This window comes from Lynx rufus, unplaced genomic scaffold, assembly GCF_022079265.1.
Source record: "Lynx rufus isolate CCGP_SWC_20201006 ecotype Redwood Valley unplaced genomic scaffold, mLynRuf1.p SCAF_7, whole genome shotgun sequence".
Lineage (NCBI taxonomy): Eukaryota > Metazoa > Chordata > Mammalia > Carnivora > Felidae > Lynx > Lynx rufus.
Window position 1 is genome coordinate 80,027,644 of NW_025814889.1, and position 23,512 is coordinate 80,051,155.

Below are 23,512 nucleotides of genomic sequence, written 5' to 3' on the forward strand. Positions count from 1 at the left end.
AACCACCAACAGCACATGATGGTTCCTTTTTCTCCACATCCTCACCAACACTTGTTATTTTTTTTTGTCTTTTTGGTTTTAGCCATTCTGAAAGGTGTAAAGTGATAACTCATTGTAGTTTTAAATTGCATTTCCCTGATAATTAGTGATGCTGAGCATCTTTTCATGTGTCTGTTGGCCATCTGTGTGTCTTCTTTGGAGAAATGTCAATTCAGGTCCTCTGCCCATTTTTAAATTGGATTATTTGTTTTTTGTGTGTGTTGAATTGTGTAAGTTCTTTATGTATTTTAGATATTAACCCCTTATTGGATATATCATTTGTGAATATCTTCTCCCATTCAATAGGTTGCCTTTTTGTTTTGTTGATGGTTTCCTTTGCTATGCAAAAGCTTTTCACTTTCACTAATTTGAAAAGATACATGCACCCCTATTTTTATTGCAGTGCTATTGACAATAGCCTGGATATGGAAACAACCCATCCATTGATAGATGAAAGAATAAAGTTGTCACACACACACACACACACACACACAATGGGATACTACTCATCCATAAAAGAGAATGAAATCTTGCCATTTGCAATGACGTGGATGGAGCTAGAGCTTATTATTATTATTATTATTATTGTTAGAGTGCATGAGCGGGGGAGAGAGGCAGAGGGAAAGAGAGAGAGAGAATCTTTTTTTTTTTTTATAAAAAAAATTTTTTTAACGTTTTATTTATTTTTGAGACAGAGAGAGACAGAGCATGAACGGGGGAGGGGCAGAGAGAGAGGGAGACACAGAATCGGAAGCAGGCTCCAGGCTCTGAGCCATCAGCCCAGAGCCCGACGCGGGGCTCGAACTCACGGACCGCGAGATCGTGACCTGAGCTGAAGTCGGCCGCTTAACCGACTGAGCCACCCAGGCGCCCCGAGAGAGAGAATCTTAAGCAGTCTCCATGCTCAGTGTGGAGCCTGACAGGGGCTCAATCCCATGACCCTGGGATCATAAACTGAGCCAAAATCAAGTCGGATGCTCAACCGACTGAACCACCCAGGAGCCCCTCGAGTATGCAAAATAAGTCAGGCAGAGAAAAACAAATGCCATATGATTTAACTCAGATGTGGAATTTAAGAAATAGAAGAAATGAATAAACAAAAAGACAAACAAAAAATCCCCCTAGATTCTTAAATACAAGGAACAAACTTGGTGGTTACAAAAGGGGAGGTGTGTGGGAGAAAGGGTGAAAGAGATAAAGGGAATTAAGAGTGTACTTATCTTGATGAGCACTGAGAAATGTATAGAATTGTTGAATCATTATATTGTACTCCTGAAACTGTATGTTAATTATACTTCACTAAAAAAGTAAACTAGAAAGAGACAAAAAATATATATAACTGAAATATGGTCCCTTCCCTTAAGGAGCTTATATTCTGTGGGTTTTTTTTTCTGTGTTTTTTTAAAATGTTTATTTATTTATTTTGAGAGAGAGAGAGAGAGAGAGAGAGAGAGCGCATAGGGGAGGGGCAGAGAGAGAGGGAGAGAGAGAATCCCAAGTAGGTTCTGCACTATCAGCACAGAGCCCGATGTGGGGCTTGATCTCATGAACTGTGAGATCGTGACCTGCCAAAATCAAGAGTCAGATGCTTAACTGACTGAGCCACCCAGGTGCCCCAGGAGCTTATATTCTATTACAAGGGGTAAAGCATAGCTGCAAGTGTTGTCATTAGTAATATACAAATAAAGGGTCTTGGAAATTTGGAGTGGAGGTTGATCATTTGTGGCTGGCACAGTGGTGAGGGTTGATCGGTGAAATCAGAGAAGACTTTGTTGAGGAATGGCATTTGAGTTGGCTCTCTTTAGGGACAGATAGGATTTTGCCATAAGTGGGCAGCAGGGAGAGATTGTAGCAGAGAGGGTAACACCAGGAAACGTACAGGAAAATGAAGCAGAGGCTTGGCTGTCTGAGAGGGCAACAGGCCATGCACAGGTGGATTGGAGTCAGAGCCTTCCTCTGAGCACAAAGCACTTTGGCTTTGAATCCACCACCCATGCTGAAAATCCCTGGGGTTGGTTTTTTCTACTTGCTAATATCTGTATCCCTGGATTTTAAAGTTTCTCTACTATTGTCTGCTTTGGTCCACTTGTTCAGAAAGTGCATAGTTGAGAGCCAGGTGTCCTGGGTTTTGTCTTGTTTCCACCACTAACTAGCAATGTGGCCTCGAGCAAGCCACTCAGTTCCTTCAACACTCTGCTTATTTATCTGTAACACAAGAGGTCACAACTGATCATTTCTTTAAAAAATTTTTTTAATGTTTTTATTTTATTTTTGAGAGAGAGAGAGAGAAAGAGAGACAGAGATCGAGCAGGGGAGGAGCAGAGAGAGAAGGAGACACAGAATCCGAAATAGGCTGCAGGCTCTGAGCTGTCAGCACAGAGCCTGACGTGGGGTTGCAACTCACGGACCATGAGATCATGACCTGAGCCCAAGTCAGATGCTTAACCGACTGAGCCACCCAGGTCCCCAGAACAGGACATTTCTAAAGTTCCACTTAGTTAAAAAATTCAAGGATTTCCTCTGTTTTTTTCTGTCCTGTTATTCTCTCAACTAGGTCTGTCTACTGCACGAAATCTAAACCTGTATCCTGCCCACTTTTCACGATGACCCACTGTTGGAGCAATAGAGGTACAGTAAATAACACCCCATGTCCCCCCTCCTATGTTTGGAACCAATCGATAATCAAGATACAGAGACAGGTGGTTAAACCGTCAACTTTAGACAGACTTACTCATCACGAGTAGTACTGAGCACCCCTGGCCATCCATCACAGTAGAGAGCCTGCTTTTATTAGATTTTTCTCATGTATGAGCAGGTTGAATGCATGTGTCCTGTGGGCAGGTCAGCCCTGGATAAAAAAAGAAAACCAACAAATAACTGGAAGAGGCTGAGCTGGGCATGCTCAGTGCTGTCTCTTCAGCTCACTAATCAGGTACAGTGAGAGAGGGGGTGTGGAGAGAGGCCAGGAATAGTACTCTGCTCAGTGGTTCTCAAACTTCAGTGAGTGTCTGTCACCTCACCTGAAGGGCTTGTGAAAACAAGCTTGTAACAGGTTCCAGGTGATGCTGACACTGCTGGTCCAGGGACCACACTTTAAAAACCAAAGCTCCTGCTGAAGCCCTTCCACATGTAAAGATGAAGTGAGGGGAACGAAGGTGCCCTTTTAACATTTACCTTCATTTAATGAAACATTTAGATTAAAATACCATTGTTAAGTCTTTCACAGTGGGGAAATCATAGTGAATCATTTCATGATGTATGTGTATATCAAATCACCACAATGTCCACTTTACATAGCTTTACAATTTTATATGTCAGTTATACTTCCTCACTAAAGCTGAAATAAAAAAATAAAATACTACGGTTATCTGTGTGTCTTTATTTTTTCTACTAGATTGTAGGTCATAGGTAAGGAGTGTATCTTGTTCACTCCCCCAGAGCATCCAGCTGGGGGCCAGGCACATAATGAACATTTAATCAATTTATGTTAAATTGAATTAAGCCTTACATGTGTCTTTGGTGTAGAAAATTCTCCCTCTTCTCATGCTAGCACTGTGCTACTCCTTTAAAACTCCTTTAAAACTATCTCCTAGGACAGTCTCCTTGACAAATGGCATTTCTCTCCATTTAGAACCCAGCGTCTAGAACTGTACCCAGGCACTTCTACTTTTGCCTTTGTTTGGCTATGCCTGAGTTCTGGTGACTATCCTATCCTGTCTGTTCCATCACAGTGGAATCTTGCTCAGGGCAAGAGGGGAGGTTCTCTCCTTCCTCTAGACCTAGCAGAAAGAACAGTGTTGTTCATTCAAAGAGCAACAGGGAAAATACAGCCCTGGGGCAGGAGAATGCCTGAACCTACCTCCTCTGGTCCCTCTCCATCTATTCCCATGGGATTTGGGGAGGAGCAGGAAGTAGTGAAATTGATAGAAGACCCAACCCATTCTACCTGACTCCACAGAATCCCTGAAGTCTAGACTGTCTCCAGCGTGGGCACAACAGACATCTTTCTTGAAGCAGTCAGAGTTCTATGTTTTGGCATAGAAGGACCAGTGTCTTTCTATTTATGTATGGGGCCTGCCCTGAGAGAGGGGGATAGGAAGCTACTATCTTACTTGTGGAATTTCTCATATTTGCAACAGGGAGCAGTTGACTCCAGAGAAACCTGCTGGAGGGAGAATTACCATATACTTACCAACTCCTTTAGACGCTTTTTGAGAGACTGCTGAAAAAACCTTGTGAGATCATCTAAGATTCTTTGGGGAGAGAGAATTTATACTGCATGGGGAGAAAAATTGGACTGAAATAAGAGGAATTAGGAACTGGTTAAGAATTGAGACATCATGACTTTGGAAGGGAAGGTATGAGTAGAAACTGAGAAAGAGGTATTGGCCAAGAGAAACTTCCTGGAGGAGGATGCCTATGGAGAAATTTGGGAAATAAAAGAAGGATAGGTGAGCTGGAAAAGAAATGGGACAGTAATTCTAGGCTACACGGACCTTTAAGAGTCATGAAAGAATAAGTCTTGTGAGGGATGTGTTTTTTCACATTTGAAGGGAATTTATGAGCCAGGTTTGTATTTTGTATTTGTGCCATGGAGTGAGATTTCTGAATCAGGAAGATGAGATATGATTCTTATTGCAATCTGGAGGATAGACAGGATATAGATAGATAGACTCTTCCTGGGAGACAGTTGTAGAAACTACTACAGTCATCTATCTAGATCCTTGCTCTTCAAAGTATGGTCCATGGACCACCAACATGAGTGCCACCTGAGAGCTTGTTAAAAATGCAGAATCTTAGACCTCATGAATCCGACCCAGACCTCATGAATCCGAATCTGCATTTTCAATAAGCTCCCAGGTGATTTGTATGCTCTTTTTGGCTTGAGAAGCACTGGCCTTAAATGATCGATAATACATGTCTGTCCTCACATGAGCACTCTAGAAGGCCTGAAAATTTTGGAATTGGGAGTCTAAGAGGAGGGGCCTAGGCTGGGGAAATTGAGTTTGGGGAAGAGGGAGAAGTGTGGGCCCTGGCTCCTCTTCTGTCTCCAGGCCTCCCACGCCAGTCACTATGCCAGGGTTTGGCACTCTGCCCACTTTGGGAAAATACCTTGCCATGCCCACGCTGGAGTCTGCCTGGTCCTCAGGGGCTCCCCTGGGGCAAGCATTGCGTGGGTCATGACTGCTGCCAATTTTGTTTCCCCTACTTCATATGATGGACTGGAAGGGACTGGGGAGGTCATATTAGTCATGCTCCGCCTCAGGGTTGTACTGTCCCTTAGTCAAATGAGTGATAATTTGGTGATACTAATTGAAGAGACTATGGGGGTTGGAGGGACTGAAATAGGAGTTCTTAACTGTCCTGGCAGTTAAGATATTATCATGATATTTTCATGTCTCAAAGATATTTATTTTCATCTTTCAAAAGTTTAAGGAGAGACTGGATGACTGGATAAGGGGTTACACCCTGGTAGGGACCAAATTAATGCTTTTAGAGGGATCTTTTGATGATTTTTAATGGGTTAATAGCAAAATACATGGGACCTAAAATTTCAGAGACCTAGGGTGATAAGCAATAGAACAATGTTATCATGTGGATGTTGGAGAATTTTCTTAAGCTTTTGAGGGTTTGTGTACCTCACCCCCAATCAGATGAGTCATAAGGAGAGGCCAATGTTGAAAGAAAACAGATTGAGATTGAACATAAGGAAGAATTTTCTGAGATTAAAGGGTGACCAGGGGAGATGGGAAGGTGCAGTCTCTGGCCATGTGTATGGCTGTCTCACTTGGGTTTGGAATGCTTCAGATGGTCTCTTGCCCAGAATGGGGGAAATGCACAGAATGAACTCTCATTATCTTTTTTATCCCCAGAATTCTCCAGTCAATGCCTTAAATGAGAGGCTGAGGTGGATGTGTGGAGTATGTAAGACAGTGAGGCATGGGAATGATGAATGACGGAAGAAAAAAGCAATCTTATTAGAACATTGAAATCTGCTAAAAATTTTAAAACAGGGCTTGGATTTAAGAGAATAAATTGCATTTTAGAGCTTGAATGAGAGTTTTAGGTTTCTATGTCTTTCCATTCTCCAGGTACTTATCTTGTTTCATTGATGAGATTTTAAAAACTCATAAGGAAAAAGAGCAACTCTTTTATGTATAACTTCTTTTTAAAAAAATTACTTATTTTGGGGCACCTGGGATGCTCAGTTGGTTGGGTGACCAACTTCAATTCAGGGCATGTTCTCGCAGTTTGTGGGTTCGAGCCCTGCGTCGGGCTCTGTGCTGACAGCTCAGAGCCTGGAGCCTGCTTCAGATTCTGTGTCTCCCCCTGTCTCTACCCCTCCCCTGCTCATGCTCTGTGTCTCTCTGTCTCTCAATAATAAATAAACGTTAAAAAAATTAAAAAATATATTTATTTAAATTCAAGTTAGTTAACATACAGTGTAGTATCAGTTTCAGGAGTAGAACCCAGTGATTCATCACTTACATATACTACCCAGTGCTCATCCCAACAAGTGCCTTCCTTAATGCCCATCTCCCATTTAGCCCACCCCTCCCAACCTCCCTTCCAGCAACCCTCAGTTTGTTCTCTGTATTTAAGAATCTCTTATGATTTGCCTCCCTCTCTGTTTTTATTTTATTTCTCCTTCCTTTCCCCTATGTTCATCTGTTGTGTTTCTTAAATTCCACATATGAGTGAAATCATATATTTGTCTTTCTCTGACTTATTTCGCTTAGCATAATACTTCTTTCTATCTCCAATGCCCATAGAGTGATGATGAAAATATAGCTATCATATGCGAATACTTTGTCCTATACTTTGTTCCAAACACTTTCCATCATCACCTATTTAGTACAGAAGTTCAGTGAGGTGAGTATTGTTATCCTCATTTTACAAAAGTTGAATCTAAGGCTCAGAGAGGTTAAGGTATTTGTGCAAAGTGAGTTGTAAAGCTAGGATTTGTACCAAGTTTGAGCAAAGCTTTTGCTGCTAACCCCTAAGCTGTAGTCTGCATGGAATAGCGGCTTAGTAAGGGATAGATGGCCATTGAAACTTGATGGCATAGAGGTAATTGAAAGACAGCGGATAATTCCAAATAGTGAATAATGAAAACACAATTTCTATTTGTTTTGTGGCATGTAGTCAGAGACACACTTAGTGACACATGCAAGCTTCTACTCAGACATTCTCTCATTCACCTTCACCGTGCCCCACCCTGAAGTCAGGAGCTTGGGAAGGGGGAGAGGCTGCGTATATTATGTTCATAAAGCAACTCATTGAAAGTCATGTGTATGTGCCTACTATATGGACATAAATGTTTGAATTTGAGTGGAAATATGCACCAAGGAGTGGGGTACGTTTATCTCAGTAGGTCTATAAACATGAACATATTTGTTAGACTTTTTGGGTATGAGGTGTGTGTGTGTACAAATCCTGAAGGAGTTAAACCAGCTATAAGGAACTGGCTGCCTTCCACCCCTGGCCCTGGTTGATGTGTTTGTACCAAACCCTGATATTTATTTTCATCACCTCTCAAGGGAACCTCAATGAGTTTTCTTTCTGGGAAGTTTATGGCTAAGATGCTGGGCTGCTTTGGGGCCCCTATAAATCTGCTATAATCAGAGGAGGTTTGTAGAGAAAGAGAAACAGCAGCCGCAAGGCAATCCCCTCCTGTCTTTTACTTTCTAGCCCAATACACAGCCGCCCTTGTATGTACACCACCCACGTAACCACCTCCCCTCTCCTAGAACCCCCTCATGGGAGGTACTAAGAGGAGTCATTTCATTTACTTCTTTGCTTCCAAGTAGGACTCTCTATTTGAGCCATCCCAGAAAAAAGAGAACTAAAAATTATATAATTAAGGAATCCAGGGTTGAGATTGTGAGAAACTGGTCATTTGTGAAACTAATTTCATAGAAAGCAATGAGCTTTGACAGAAGCAGCAATGGTAAGAGGAGTTGAACGTCTCTGTTTACTTCTTTTTTTTTATTTTTTACATTTTTTATTTATTTTTGAGAGACGGAGTGAGACAAAGTGGGAGTGGGGGAGGGGCAGAGACAGAGGGAGACACAGGATCGGAAAGCAGGCTCCAGGCTCTGAGCTGTCAGCACAGAGCCCGATGCGGGGCTCGAACCCACAGACCGTGAGATCATGACCTGAGCCGAAGTTGGACGCTCAACCAGCTAGCCACCCAGGCGCCCCTCTGTTTACTTCTTTAGAAAACTTGAAGCAAAGCTCCTGGAAGCAGGAGGCAGGACACATGGTTCAAAGGCAAACACAGCACAGGAACTCCCCTCCTCCAGCTTCCAATGCCGGTAGTTGGGAGATTTTTTTATGAGGGATTTTTATGACAAACTTTACTTTACATTTGACATTTAACAGCATCTCTTGTCCAGAGAAGGAGGAAATATAGATATTTATTGACGTAGAGTGTCAGAAGATCGAGGAAAATTGACTATGGAGATAGAAGGAAGAGGAGGGGGTTTCTCTCTTTCTCCAGGTATGCAAATTACCTAACTTAATTTGTGTAGCATATGCTTTTCTGTGCTTTGTGCTCTTCTCGGTAATGAGATTAAGAAATCATTTCATTGTTAATAAAGAACTCAGTGGGGGGAGAGAGGAGATGAGAGACATATAGATGGAGGCATAATGGGTACCCTGTCCCATTTGAACCATATACCCCTTAAATAAGATCAGATGCAAGACAAGTGGGGATAAATGGAACCCAAGGTGGGGCCCAGGTCCTGGCTCCTATCTTTTCTGTTCAAAGCCTCTGGCTTCTGCAGTTTTATCTTGAGTTTTGCTGGGCCTTGCATTTCACTCTCTAATGATAAACAGAATTCAATATCAAATGATGCCCAAAGTCAAGAAATCCTTCCCAGTAGCTGTGTCTTTTCCTTGGAATTCCATCCTCCCAATCTCTGACTACTGAATCCTACATAATCATCATGGTCCAGTTTAAACTTTTTAAAAAATGTATTTATTTGTTTTTGGAGAAAGACAGAGCATGAATGGAGGTGGGACAGAGAGAGAGACACAGACTCTGAGGTAGGCTCCAGACTTTGAGCCATCAGCACAGAGCCTGATGCAGGGCTCAAACCCATGAACCATGAGATAATGACCTGAGCCAAAGTCAGATACTCAACTGACTGAGCCACCCAGGTGCCCCCATCATAGTCTGGTTTATTTAAAAAAATTTTTTTTAACATTTATTTATTTTTGAGAGACAGAAAGAGCATGAGCAGGGGAGGGAGGGAGAGAGAGAGAGAGAGAGAGAGAGAGAGATACAGAATCTGAAGCAGGCTCCAGGCTCTGAGCTGTTTGTTAGCACAGAGCCCAACGTGGGCTTGAACTCATGAACTGCAAGACAGTGACCTGAGCCGAAGTCAGACGCTCAACTGACTGAGCCACCCAGGCGCCCCCATCATAGTCCAGTTTAAATGTTACCTCCTGCCCAAGCCTTCCTGGATAATCTGCATCAGAAGCAATTTATTTCCCTTGACCTCCTCCAGTCTTTGTGTCAGTCTTTCTGCACACTGTCTTCAGTGGTAGTTACCGTGTGTCTTCCCTTTCTCCCTTACTCAACTGTAAGCTACTAGAATGGGGAGACTGTACTCTGTACATTTTTATATTCTCTCTGTAGTGCTTAACACAGAGCTAAAGAATTGTTAAATAACTTTTGTGCATGGCATACAGTTGTAGGGAAAGAGGCTATGGGTAGAGATGTAGAATAGGGGCATTATGAGTATTGATTAAGGGTATTATTGTTAATAAATGGACATGATACTTTCAGATATAGATCATATTATTAGGAAATTTTTACCCTACCAGTAGATTTATTTCCATATAGTTGATTTATTCATCATTAATCCTTTCTCTCATTCAAATATAGAGTTTTCCTAGTGGGAAATAGACAATAAGCAAGAAAACAAATGTTCAAATAATTACAGATTGTGTTAAACACTCAAAGGAAATAAACAGGATCTTGTGATAAAGAATAACAGGGAATTTTCTTTAGGCATGGAGGTTAGGAGGAAGACCTTTGTGGTCGCTGTAATATATATATCCTACTATTATTATGAGTTAATTCAATTTGTAACCTGAAGAGAAGTAATAATAAAATCAATAACAGAATAAGAATAGCAGCCTTCCCACCAGGGGGCGTTTTTGTCAACCCAACCTTAGGTTTAGTTTCTTTGGTCCAACTTCCCAGCCTCCCCTCTGCCTTGGGAAGTGGGGAAGTCAAGGCCCTCCCCTTGCCTCGGGATGGACCCTGCCCCCTCTTCTCTAGCCTAAGAGTCGGCAAGCAAAACAGGTGTTAGAAGCTTTGATCTTATTAGAGACTTGGAGACAGATCAAGGTACAGGCCTCTGAAATAATGCCCCAGGATGTGAGAAGCTGGGGAAGAGATGGAGACAGAAGTACACAGAGAGGCAAATTGCTGTCACAGAGACTCCCTTTTACCTCCCGTCTCAGTGTCAGTGGGTTCTGGGCTCTGTACTTCATGGGGGAGCTGGTCAGGGCTTTCGGCTTTTGGGGAGTGGGAAGATATCCCCTGAGTGACTTTTGAGACCTGCCATGGTCATTCTTGGATCCATGCTCCAAAGTTGAAGACAACCAAGGCTGTGAGGAGCACAGAGTCTGCCAATCTCCCGGCAGGCTCAGGTAGTTCTTTAATTACCAGGATCTCCTTTGACTACTTTTCTGCTCCCCTTCTCATGGCACAAGTTGGTAGCATTAGTTTCTGCCTCTTGTAGAGGAGTGATCACATTAAGAAAGGCTTGGGAGTGGGTAAGAAGAATAGGAGACTGGTGCCTGGAGCTTTTATACCCACTAACCCTTTCCTGAGCCCTGTCTCCTGTTGGGATAACACATTTTGGTTGCTGGCTCAAGAGTAATAGTTTCCTCCTCACAAAGATCCTGACCTCCTTGGTCATGCTGAGGGACACCTCAGACTGTTGAGAATGTCTTACTGAGATTACCAGAAGTTTCTCTCATTGAAATTGTAGCCCTAACCTCTCTTCAGCCTTCACCCACCCCAGCTTCTCTGCAAGTGGTATCCTGCACAAGGGTAAAGGCTGTACTTCTTTCTGCTTCAAGAGGAACCCTACCTCTCTGCTCCATAGTCCAGAATTGTGCCTAGAGGACTCGACTCACATTGCTTTGTTTGAAGAGATACTTGTCGGAAGAGGAAGAATTATACCTCGTTTGAGTTGCTCAGGGCATACACAAGACACACTTCTGAACATCGGAGATGGACAGGCACTTTGAAATTGTGGTACCCACATAGCCCTTGAAGTCAAACAGCCAAGTCCTTGTCCAAGCTGGGCTTTCTGTGCCTGAAGCAGGAGGTATATCTTCTAACATTTGCACTAAGGCCAGCACCAGAGATGAGCTGAAGTGGATTTTACATCTGGCAAGGGACTTCATGCTATGGGTGCAGGGAAATGGGGTAGGATAGAATGAACATTGCTTGAAGAGGAAAAGGAAGAGTGAGGCCAGAATATACATGGAGGCAGGGGAATGGGGAAGCTGATTCCTGAACCCAAGGTGCCCAGATTTATATACGGGGCAGAGTTCATAATCTGTAAGCTGTACTAATACTCTAGTTTCTAGCTGAAGGTCCTTTCTGGAGTCTCTCCCTCAGTGGGCAGCAGCATTATTGGCTCCCTTCTGAGGCAGACAGGATAGGGCATGTAGCTCAGGGCAGGCCAGGGCAGATTCTGGTGCCAGAGCCGACATTAATGCGGGTGAATATGGACATATTTTCTCAAGGAGCTTTGTTCAAAAGATAGAGGACAAGGGGATGGCAGATAGAGGAAGGAAAAGGTCCAATTATCTTTTCTGGGTCCATTGGATTAGGGGATAGGAGAGAAGGGGAGGCTTCAGCCTGAATCACAGTCTCCATTAACCCTTTTCTACCACAATCCAACTGATTGAAAATAGATTGCTAATAACTTCCTTGGTCCTCCATTCCACATCATGTGAGTATATCTTGTCAAGTTTCCCTTCAGCAGATACTCCTATGACCCATCTCTTCTAGGAAACAGCTTTAAGTCCCAAGTCCTTTCCAGAATAAGGCTCTGCAACACCGAAGCAGTATGTGTATTGGGAAATTTCCCCTTAGACCTAAACTCATGTTGTTTTCCTACAGAAAAGCTGTCTGCCTTCCTCTCCATTCCTCTCCCTTCTTCCTCTTTCCCTCCTCACCAGGCCTGTTTCTTTCTATAACCACCGAGTAGAGTTGGGGATAATGTTCTATACATTTTATTCCTGCTACTCTTGCTTCTTCAGTCTTTTGATTCTCCCCCTGCAATGTCTCCCTCCTCACCTCCTATCCTGGTAACTCTGCTGTATTTACTAGTCAGTTATTTGTGCCTTCTTTTTCTCTCCTTTCCACTTCTCTTTCCCTCTCAACTTTCTTAATCTATGATTCCAACTTTGAAGAGATGGGAAGGTAAGTTTTAAGGACTGCATCTGTGAGGGAGTGGGCTTTGGGCACAGTAAGAGGCATGGTGATCAGACATCAAGAAGAAGCTGATAAGCGCTGACTTGTGTGGCCTTTGGGGCAGGTGCCTTCTCACCCATCTTCCCTAGTAGATGGGGCTGAGGTGCAAGTGACAGAGACTTAAATAAAGTTGGTTAGATTAAGGGATCAAAGCAAAGGTTCCCTTTGGTCCTATAGAACATATTCCTTTATCCATTCGTTCTTCTCAGTTTCTTAATTCAGACTTTTGTTTTGTGGGCTTATAAGGTAATTGGGGATCCTTAAGAAGATAGTATGGGCCAAGGTTATGGCCTCAATTGCAGCTTGATCCCAGCTTCAATGGAGGTTACCCTCTTTGGCCCATATGGTTCCTTAGATATGTGTATTCAGCCTTCTGGCTTCACTTCATTGGTAATTAGCTCAGGTTTGAAAGTTGGGTGGCCACATAAACTTCGGGTTTTTTGATGAGTTGTTCCCTATTTTGATTTATCCATTGCCTAATTTTGAGTAGACCAGAATCATCATAATAGGGATGATAGTAATAATGGCAGCAACTATTTATTGAGCACTTATGTTAAGACACTGTACGTATCATTTCACAATATATACAAATATTAAATAATATCCCACCTTCTGTAATTCTACAAGAATTCTACAAAATAGGTGATATTATTTTCATTTTATAGATGAGAAATGGAAGCTTAGAGAGGTGAAGTTCTTTGCTCAAGAAATTATGTCGATCTGACTTTAAAGCCTTGCTTTTACCCACCACGGCGCTATACTGTACAACTGTATTTTGGAAATCTTTAAATTTTTTAAAAAAATTTTATTTATTTATTTTGAGGGAAAGAGAGAGGGAAAGGGGAGGGGCATACAGAAAGGAAGAGAGAGAATCCCAAGCAGGCTCTGCCCTGTCAACATAGAGCCTGACACGGGGCTCGAACTCACAAACCATGAGATCATGACCCAAGACAAAATCAAGAGTGGGATGCTTAACCCACAGAGTCACCCAGGCACCCCTGGAAATCTTTAGATAAAAAGACTTCCTATCCTTAGTGTTGCTGATCAGCCTGAAAGCAGCATCAGGAAAATTTAAGATGTATTTACTCTTGGGAGTAGAAAACTGGCAGATTCTGAAGGAGACTGTGGAATACGTTTTCCTCAGTAATGACAGGAGGACAACTGAGAGACCCTTCTGACCAAAGACAGGGGATGCTTTTGGCCATCCTGAGAACAATATCTGGCATATGATAGGACCTGTGGGTCTAGTGAAGAGAATGCCCTTAGTCGATTTAGCCATGGGGATACTTACGAGAGCCCACGGTAATGCCCAAGTTCCCCTGAACTAGCCTCAGAGGGATGGTGACTCTGAGGTTACCTGTGAGTTTTGGCAGAAGAATGATTATCTGCCTTCTGGATTATTTGTGGCAGAATTTGAATTGTAGACTGGCTTTCCTCAGTGATACTCTCCCTGTTTACCCCTTTAGTTTTTTTCTGCTGTATACATCTTCTACTCCCTCTGCAGGGATGTAAACTCCTATTTATTTGAGTCAAATGGAATTAATAAGGTAAATTTGTTATAAAATATTATGTAGTGCTATCTGGTCTATCTGCCTCAACTGAGTGCACAGTCATGAATAATCCTAATCAGCAAATCTTCTGAATTTTGAACAATTAAAATATCATTTTAGTTTGGAAATGATCCTGATGTAGGAATAGGACATATCTTCTGTTCTACAAATTTGCAAAATTTCGGATCAAATGATGGAGCTTCCCTGAGGGGTTCGGATCCTCTCAGGGAGCTGGACACAGTTTGGCTCTACACCTGGCCACCAGGTCCACCCTCTGAACTCAGACCATGACAAATAACCTGCCTAAGCAGATGAGATTTTTCTTTTTGTTAATGAAATTAAAACATTTTAATAATTTGTTTTTAACTGTGTCCTCTGAACCACACATGAGTGCCCATGATGACCAGCCCTGGGCTGGGAATGGGAGATTCTCAGTCACTGGAATCTGCAGCCCTCCACCTGAACAGCTGAGGAAATAGCTCTGCAGCTGGTGAAGGTGACAGAATCAAGCTGCTTTATAGACCTGAGAGAACTTAAGTGAGGGGAGGATGAAGAAGGGGGGAGGTTGGAATAAGCAGGCAGCTTGGGATGCTCCTTGGTACTGGCTCCTTGGCAACGGTTACTTAGCAACCCTCATTCACCTCTCTTGGTTGCCTTCTCCCTCACCAACCCCCCCCCCCCCCGCAGCCCTCTCCCCCACCCCCTCTTAGCTGCTGCAAGGAGCTAGAGAGCTTGGAGTGAATGACAATTTGGAGAAACAGCCGCAGCCTGAAGATCTAAGAGGCTCTAAAGAAGATGGATAAGAAAATCGATGCATAATAAAAACTGCAGGCAAAGCCACCTTGACGGAGGGCGGGTGGTTCTCTCCTCCCGCCCTCGTTAGTCTCTCTAGGCTCAAGGCTTCCATCTTAGCCCAGTGTCCTCTCCTTCCTTCCCATCTACCTTTTACTGGTTTAGGGAGGGTTGTTTGCCTTTGGGGTGGAAATAGGGAGCAAGGAACCGAGAAGAGAAGAAAATAAAGTATATGCAGGGTATATGTAGGGATGCGGGGATAAGAGAGGGAGAAGGATAAGGTAGGGATTATAAGAGAGAAACTTTAAATGGAAATGAGTTTAAATTGCACCATAAAGTACTGCCTTTAGTCAAAAGGAAAACCTTAATAATGGAAATAGGAAGACCCCATGTAAAATGTGTGAAGTTACCTTCTCTGCAAGATATTAAAGGAAAAAGTATAAGCACTTTTCTGGAAGGGCTGGGTTGGAATATGGCTTGCATAAATGAAATACTATACTTATAAACATGCCTACTACTGGCACATACTGGGGAGATACCAAGTGTCACCTTCCTTCTTTCTTAGAAGTGAGGGATGGAGGAAAAGACATTTGAGAGGTCTGTGTTGGCCTGATTATCTGTGGAACAATTCTGTGCCCATGAATATTTTTGGCTTTTACTATTTTCCCATCCACAGAGGTAGGAAGTCATTTCTGATATCAAATTTCACCCCGTTCTGTTGAAATTAAAACATTTGATCAGTTATCGACCCTTTATTCTTTGGTGTTTATTGAGCACCAGCTATGTGCCAGACATATGAAATAGGAACTAGGAGCACTGTGTCTATTTTGTGATACAGGGTCTAACTATTATGCACAGAGGGTAGGATAGAAATTCAGTAGTGAGTGGGGGTCTCAAATGAGAAGAGACTTATGAGAGTGCTTTGAAAATTGTGAAGTATGCCACAGTTGTAAACGCTATTGGTGAACAGATTTATTTCAGGATTTGAAGTTTTGCACTCCACAAGGGAAGAGAAGGGGTACTAAGGGGTGGAACTCATTCACAGCAGGCCAATCTTGCTGGGAACAGTGCTCTGTTCCAGGGTGCTATGGGGACCTGGGATTATAGTGCTGACCAGTGTAGGATTGAGATGGGAACAGAACACTGCCCCCAACTTGCCTCCCACTCAGGCTTATATGCTACAATCCTCTTCTACTTGTTTACGTTTCACCTTTTCTCAAACAGGGTCTGTGCTCTTTAGCAAACCATCCCTTTCCTATCCTTCAAACCATTCCAAAATTTCCTTCATTTCAAGGATGTCTTCTTGGATTAGAGGAGAGCTGGTGACTTCCTTGGGCTCACAATGGCTGGACTTGGGCCCCTGACCCCAACCTCATGTTATATCCCTGCCCCACTCCCTTTCTCAAACCCTGTCCTTCCCTCTCATTTTGTATACATCTTGGTCTCTATTCGCAATTACACTTACTTCTAATTTCTGTGGGATATTATTATTATTTCATATTTCAACCTTCTGATTTTTCCTTTTTGATTTTTTTGAGTTCCTCTATCCTTTATTTATTATATCATGGTGACTATATTATGAAACTTGAACGTGCAGGAAGCCTATCTATATCATTTCTTTCTGTATAACTCAGCCCAGAAGTAAGTGTAGACAGATGATGGAGAAAAGCTTAATGATTGTGCTCTTATGTCGGGTTGTCTCCTACATCAATTCTACATCCCATATTCCCACCTTCATGATCTTCCACCCATCACTGCCTGCCTCCTCCCTCCCCAGGTTGTCCATTCTGGTTTTTATAACTCTGTAACTTGGGTTCTTTTTATGCTTGATTCCAAACATAAAACTCTCAAACTTATTGAGGGGGAGGAGGAGCATCAGGCTATACAAGTTCAAGTCTGACAGATACATACACATGAAATTGCAAACGGAGTACCAGATACTAACTGTACATAGTGTAAAAGAGAGCTTGGAATTGGACATTTGGCTTACTTAAGGAAGCCTTCCTGGAGGAGGAGGACACTGAGCAGGACTTGAAAGAAAGGAAGGGATAGATTTAGGTAAAAAAGAGAAAAGGATGTGCTATGCAGAAGTCAGTGTGAAGGTTGGGAGGCAGAAAGAATAGAAACAGGTTTGCTTTGCTTAAAGCAAAGAAGGCATTGTGGAATTGCAGCCTGAAGCTTAAGCTCTAAAGCTTAAGCTGAGAAATAGTAATTTATAATTTTTAAAAAATGTTCATTTATTTTTGACAGAGACAGAGACAGAGCATGAGCGGGGGAGGGACAGAGAGAGAGGGAGACACAGAATCCCAAGCAAGCTCCAGGCTCTGAGCTGTCAGCACAGAGCCCAATGCGGGGCTTGAACTCACAGACCGCGAGATCACGACCTGAGCCGAGGTTGGACGCTCAACCGACTGAGCCACCCAGGCGCCCTGAGAAATAATAATTTAAAATGAGCGAGGATTATGAGCTACCTCCAGCCCATGAGAAAAGGAAAGATCAGGATGATGGTGAAAGTCATGGTTGATGAGTGTGGAATGGTTAGACCTTAGCCAGAGGCTCTTAGGAAGCGTCTCCTGTTGTCCTGATTCTGACCAAAGACCTGGTCAATGACCTGTCTGGGGCGTGGGGAGAGGAGGTGGACGGGAGGGGGTGAAGATACAGGGAACACATTGTTTCCCCAGAGCTTGCATCATAGACATCTTCCTCTTGAACAAAACCCTCTGTTTCCAGCTCCTGCTGACTCATCCCTCCCTTTCCCCTTCTCCCCATTAGAGGAGCTCTCCTGGCCCCAGTGGAGACCTGCCATGGCTGCTCAAGGTAGCAGTGATGGGAGAGGATGCCTCTGCCTCTACTGGGCCGGGACCCCTGGGTTTTATCCTTTTGTGTTTTGTTTGTTTGTTTGTTTGTATTTTGATCCTCACTTGAATCTAAAGAAAAATGGAAGGAATGTTTTAGTCATAGCCCCTCCTTCTGGATGGATGACCCTTGATTTATTTCAGTTGCATGGGGAGGTGCTAGACTTTCCTGAGCCTTCTATGGCCACTTTATTACTCAGGTCAGTGTCTTAAGATTTTTGACAGTATCTGTGAGATTCTGGGAGAGGTGGGGGTTGAGGTTGATGAGGAGATTGGACTCCTTGAAGGGAAGTTAAGACCCTGTGACCTAATACCCTAGAAGGCCTAAGCATTTTCAGAAAAGATTAATAGATGATGTCAGGTCTAGGAAATGGTAAGATGGAGAAAATAAATTCTCCAGACTTGGAGTTCTGGGATTAATTTTATAGCTTGGGGAATCCCAAGTAAAAGTAGAGTGGGAAGCTTCCTAGAAAATAGGGGTTGGCATATGTAATTATAAAACATAGGCTGAATACTGAGGATTTTAACAATAAAGATGGAGAGAAAGCCAGCAGTGATTGAATAAGGTAGTGCTTCTCTCTCTGTTAGCTTCCTGAGACCTGCACAGGCTGAAGCTGGAAGGTCCAGAGAGGTTATTCCATCCAACCTGCTTTCTTACCACAACCAAACTGAAATAAATAAAGGAAACAAATATTTACTGAGCATTTATTTGTAGGTGGTAGGCACTGATCTACTCTTTCCATATGTTTTCTCATGAAGTTAAATCCTCATAAAACCTGGCACAGTAGGCTCAGAATTTAAGGTCTCTAATAACTGGTGGAGCTAGAAAGCAAACTCACTTCTTCTGGGTTGAGAACCGTTGTTTTTTCCATAACTCTACACTGCATTTTCATCCTGGAAGTCTGTTTCTTCGGTTGCCCAATATGGTGTCTCCAGTCATATTATATGCACAATCATGTGCTTAAGGCACTGTACTAAATGCCTTGGGGTGACAATAAGAAAGGCAGAGTCCCAGGGTGCCTGGGTGGCTCAGTAGGTTAAGTGTCTGACTTTGGCTCAGATCATGATCTCATGGTTCGTGGGTTCGAGCCCCGCATCAGGCTCTGTGCTGACAGCTCAGAGCCTGGAGCCTGCTTTGGATCCTGTGTCTCCCTCTCTCTTTGCCCCTCCCCAGCTCACGCTCTGTCTCTCTCTCTCAAAAATAAAATAAACATTAAAAAAAGAGAAAGCCAGAGTCCCTACCCTTTGGTGCTTGAAGTCATTTGGGGTGATTATATGTATATCATATATAGTGTATATAAGCAATATATAAAACTTATAGTGTATATTTAAGTATAGCATTGGCAAACTATACATCAAGGCAGTAAGACAATGACTAGTGAGTGATACAGACAATTAAGTGCTACTAGAATTCTGAAAAAAGAGGGGAAATCATGATGGGATGGCTAGGGAAGGCTGCATGGAAGTGGTAGGATTTTAAAGACAAAATTTAAGACTAGACAGAACTTTCTGCATGAATGGAATGGCACAAAGTTATGGAAGCAGGAAAGCCAGAGATATATTCTGGGGATAGTAAATAGAGCCTTCTCTGAGCTTCTTAAGGTCAAGGATGATATATATTCACATTTGCTTTCTCAACACACCAAAGATATAGTGGCTGAATGTTAAATGCATATTTGTGGAAGGAATGAATGACCCATTTATCTAGCACAGAACATTCATGTGAGGATCTTTTAAGAGATACGAATTGAATGGTAGGGTGTAGTGGAGCCAATGAAATGACATGCAAAGTGGTTTAAATGAGATTATTCTTGAGGCAGTGGGAAGATAGCTTGGAGAAGAGACAGAGGCAGAGAGACCAGTTAGTATGCTAATGAAGTCTAGATGAGAGGCACTATAAGACTAAACTAGGCCAATGGCGTGGGAATAGACATGAAAGGGTGGAGGTACCAGCATTGTGAAAGCATGATGGACAGACCTGGTCATTGAGGGACTTTGATGGGCTAGTGGTGGGGAGGGTGTGTAAGATGGGAGAAGAGGGAAGAAGAAAGAGGAGTCAAAGATGAAGCTGGAGGTTCTCAGCTTTGGCGATTAGTAGAATAGTGGTGATTCTAACAGAAAAAGAAGAAGTTAGAAGAAGAGGCTGGTTTTGGAATATGAATTCTGTTTTAGATTAAATTGCTGGTAGAACCTCCCCACCACCAGGAAAATTCATCATACATTGGAAGTGGAAGGCTAGAGAGAATGGGGTCAGGTTTGGAAGGACAGATTCAGAATTCACCCATATAGAAATAATCATTGAAGCTGTGAAAATAGATGGATGAGATAATTGAAAAAAAAATAGGTGTCTAGAGGGAAAAGTAGAAAGTTGGAGGTGTCATCACAAAGGAGAGAGTATATTATAGGACCACCTCTAATGTCTTCCGGTGTTGTCACCAGCTCTTTACTTGTCTTGTTCTTGGGAGGTGAGGTTAAATAACTCTCTGGAAACATAAAAGACCCTATGCTCAGCCCTCTGTAAGAGTTCTCTTCTCCACTGAATTCTGGATCTTGACCAGGACAATAATAGGCTGGATTTTCATGGAAAATTTTTAGCTCATCTGGCTGAAACAGAGTCTATCCTAAATAAATATGTCTGTCTTCCCAATTTTCAACTCCCTAGAGAAGAAGTAAATACTTGGGCAGTTCTGTTTAGGTTAGCTTAAAGTGCTCATGCTTCGATGCAAACCTGTCTTGCACCCATTTATGAAAGACTAAAAACCTCAGTCTGGGAAGTGGGTGGGTGGGGTGGACAGTGATTTGCTCCTGAGCCCCAGACGCTTCAGTTTACTTTTTCACAATTCCCCACCCTTTTTACTTTTCATCCAGAGATCTCAAAGCTCTAAACAAGCCTTGATCCTCCCTGACCCCCTGAGTCATCTTCTGCTTCCATTTTCCCAGATGGGGGCGGGCAGTGAGATACTATGTTTGGGGATGGGTACATGGTGGGTGGGTAGGAAGGTTGGGGGACAGCAGTGGGGATCTAGGTGCCCCTTCCCAATCACAGGGTGGGGCTGAGGGCAGGCATCAAGGTGGTTCTATGCAGTTTGGTTTCAGCTTGTCCTTTTGAGGTTGTTTTATGACTGAAGAGACTCGGATAAAGAGTCCGAGCTGAAGAAATTGAAGAACAAACAAAGCCATAAAAGACGCCGATAAAATTCCTCCCAGCTCAGTATAGTCTTTGGATCTTCTCTCAAAAATCTCAGGGTAATCTGGGAAGGCTAATTAAGTCTCACAGCCCCCATTGGGGGCCAGGGCTGGACCAGGGCAGAACCAAGGTTAGGAGAAGGGAGCACTGAGAGATTTCTCTTCTCTCCCTCTTCTCTCAAGGGAACCCGCTGTTCAAACATCCAGTTTGGAGGTTGAAATAGGACCGTGAGGCAAAAGGGGAATGGATAATGGGAAATATTGATATTTTCTAAGAACTCTTTATTACAGAGTGCTTGAGAATCTGGGGGAAGGATACGTGATGAGGAATCTGAATTGGAGGATATTAAGAATGGAGGCTCTGGAACATGAAAATGGGGGTAGTAAAATGGGGGTGGTATGAAAAAAGGGCCTAGATGGGGGTGAAGGCACATGGCCTCAGAGAATGGCAGTCTGAGGGTGAGTGGGTCTGCGCTGGGGGGCTTATGAAGTTAAAGGATCTGTATTTGGGGACCAATAGAACAGGGAGTTCTAGATGGGGACAACTGTGTGAGAATAGGGAGGAGGGCTCAGAGGTGTGGTAAGAGAGCAGAAGAGGAATGATGATCTGGGAGGGAACCTCAGCTCAGGTGAGAGGTTAGAAAGCCAGAGGTCAGCCTTTCCCCTGCAAACCAGTGATTTTTCTGTTCTTTGTTTCAGATGAATTGGTGTATTGGCCACAAAGAAATCTTATGAACTGATGGGACATAAAGGTGGGAGGGAAGGAGGTGCTAGGGGGAGTGTGTGTGTAAGGAGGAGACAGAGAGACTGCCTGTTTCCATGGTGATGGCCAAAATCTTCATTTCTATTCTCCTGATTTCTGCAGTAGGTCAGGAAAAGCTATAAGGGAGAATGCTACTTTTTCACCTCCCCAAAAGAATCAAGATCTAGGGCTGGGGAGGTTGGTGAGAGTAGGGTTTTTTGGTGGGGGTAGAGTCTCTAGTTCCAAGATTAATTGAGTTATCTCCCTATATCTCTAGTTATATTTAAAAAGTCTGTGGATGGCAGGAAGCAGCAGAATCCAGAGACCCTTCTTGCCAGTGGAGTGGTCTGGGGTTTCAGGGAGTCCTTCAAGTAGTGCCATCTGGTCTGATTGTAGCCAGCTGGACCTCTCCTCTGAAACCAGAGACTAAGTTTGGGTACTCATAGTCCAATGATCCCTCCTGAAATTGCCTTCGTGGCAGTAGGAACCTTTTTCTGAGTCTCTTCAAGAACCCTCAACACAGTCTGACTGCTGTTAGGCACTGGGCATTGAATCATGGGAGAAGAGGTTGATGATGGTGGGTGGGTAAGAAAGGCCAGTGAAGAAGCTGTAGCTGCAACAGCTCAAGTGTCACATGTGTAAGGCCTGGATATTGTAAAACTCCTGGCTATAGAATTGTTCACCCTCTCTGTGAGGACCAGAGAACTTGAGTGACTTACCAAAAGATATACCCAGCATACTAAGGATTCAAACTCACTTCCTGTCCCAGAGTACCCTGACTTTTGCTCCAGTTATACCCCTTCATAATCAGCTCTGAATTTAAGTGGGTGCCCAGGTCCCCAGCATAATGAGATCATGTCTTAGGCACAGTAGACTCTGTGTGCTCCCCAAATTCCTTCCACCTGCCTGACTTGTCTAGTGACTTCAGAGTAAGGCAGCTGCCAAGGCTGGCTCTTCCATTCTCAGAGATTTGCTACGGGGATGTTTGCTGAAAAAATATCTGTCTCCTGCTTGTCTGTCCTGTGCTCAGTTTTTCTTAGTCATCATATTTTTGGCACCTAACTTACAGGGTCCCTGAGAAGGTACCTCCTCCAACAGTAGGCACCAACTGTGAGGCTATAAAGGAATGCCCCTTGTGCAGATATTTCCCCCCACCTTCTTTTTTTCCTGTGACCCTGCCACATTCTGGTTCCACTAGTATCATGGTGGCCCCTAGGTCTTTTGCTTCTATGCCCCCCAATGCCTATTTCTTCTCCACCAGTAGTTCCTGCACCTTTTCCTATGTCCCCTTAGCTTTTGTCTCCTTTCCCTAGTTTCCTGTCAACCTCTGCTCATGTCCCTACAATGTCCTTAGCCCTGTTTACGCTCCTTTTCCCTCGCTCTTTCCCCTTCCTTCATCAAACATTTACCGAGTACCTATTATGTGCCAGGTCCCCTTGTTGGTTCTGAGGGTACACAGGCTCTAAGCAATTTGAGAAAGCACAAAGAACTCACTCAATTTTGATATAATGTGACAAGCGAAGCCCCTTGGCCTTTTTCCAGAGTCCTCTTTCAGCTGTGACAAGTTAGATTGACTCACATCCCTTAGTAGTGCATTCCAAAGTTTCACAATTCCTACAGATGGTAAGTTCTTCTCAATGTCTGGCCTTAGTTTGTCCTGCAGGTAAGATCATTTCCTGGGCTTCCATTTACTCACCTATACTTTTTTTTTCAAAGATTTATTTTATTTTTAGGGACAGAAAGAGAGGAGAGAGGAGAGAGGAGAGAGGAGAGAGAGAGAGAGAGAGAGAGAGAGAGAGAGAGAGAGAGAGAGAGATCTTAAGCAGGCTTCATGCTC

At 43.3% G+C, this 23,512-nt stretch overlaps 1 protein-coding gene across 3 annotated transcripts in view; it reads left to right on the forward strand.

Moving 5' to 3' along the window:
* LOC124502548 (cationic amino acid transporter 3-like) overlaps positions 1-23,512 on the forward strand; it is a 112,006-nt gene that overhangs the window by 23,463 nt on the left and 65,031 nt on the right. The window contains exon 2 of one of the 3 annotated variants that reach the window (XR_006959926.1): positions 2,594-2,667. The exons of the other annotated variants lie outside the window; for them this stretch is intronic. The gene's annotated coding sequence lies outside the window, so the exon portion shown is untranslated. The remainder of the gene's footprint in view (positions 1-2,593; positions 2,668-23,512) is intronic. 3 annotated transcript variants of the gene reach the window in all.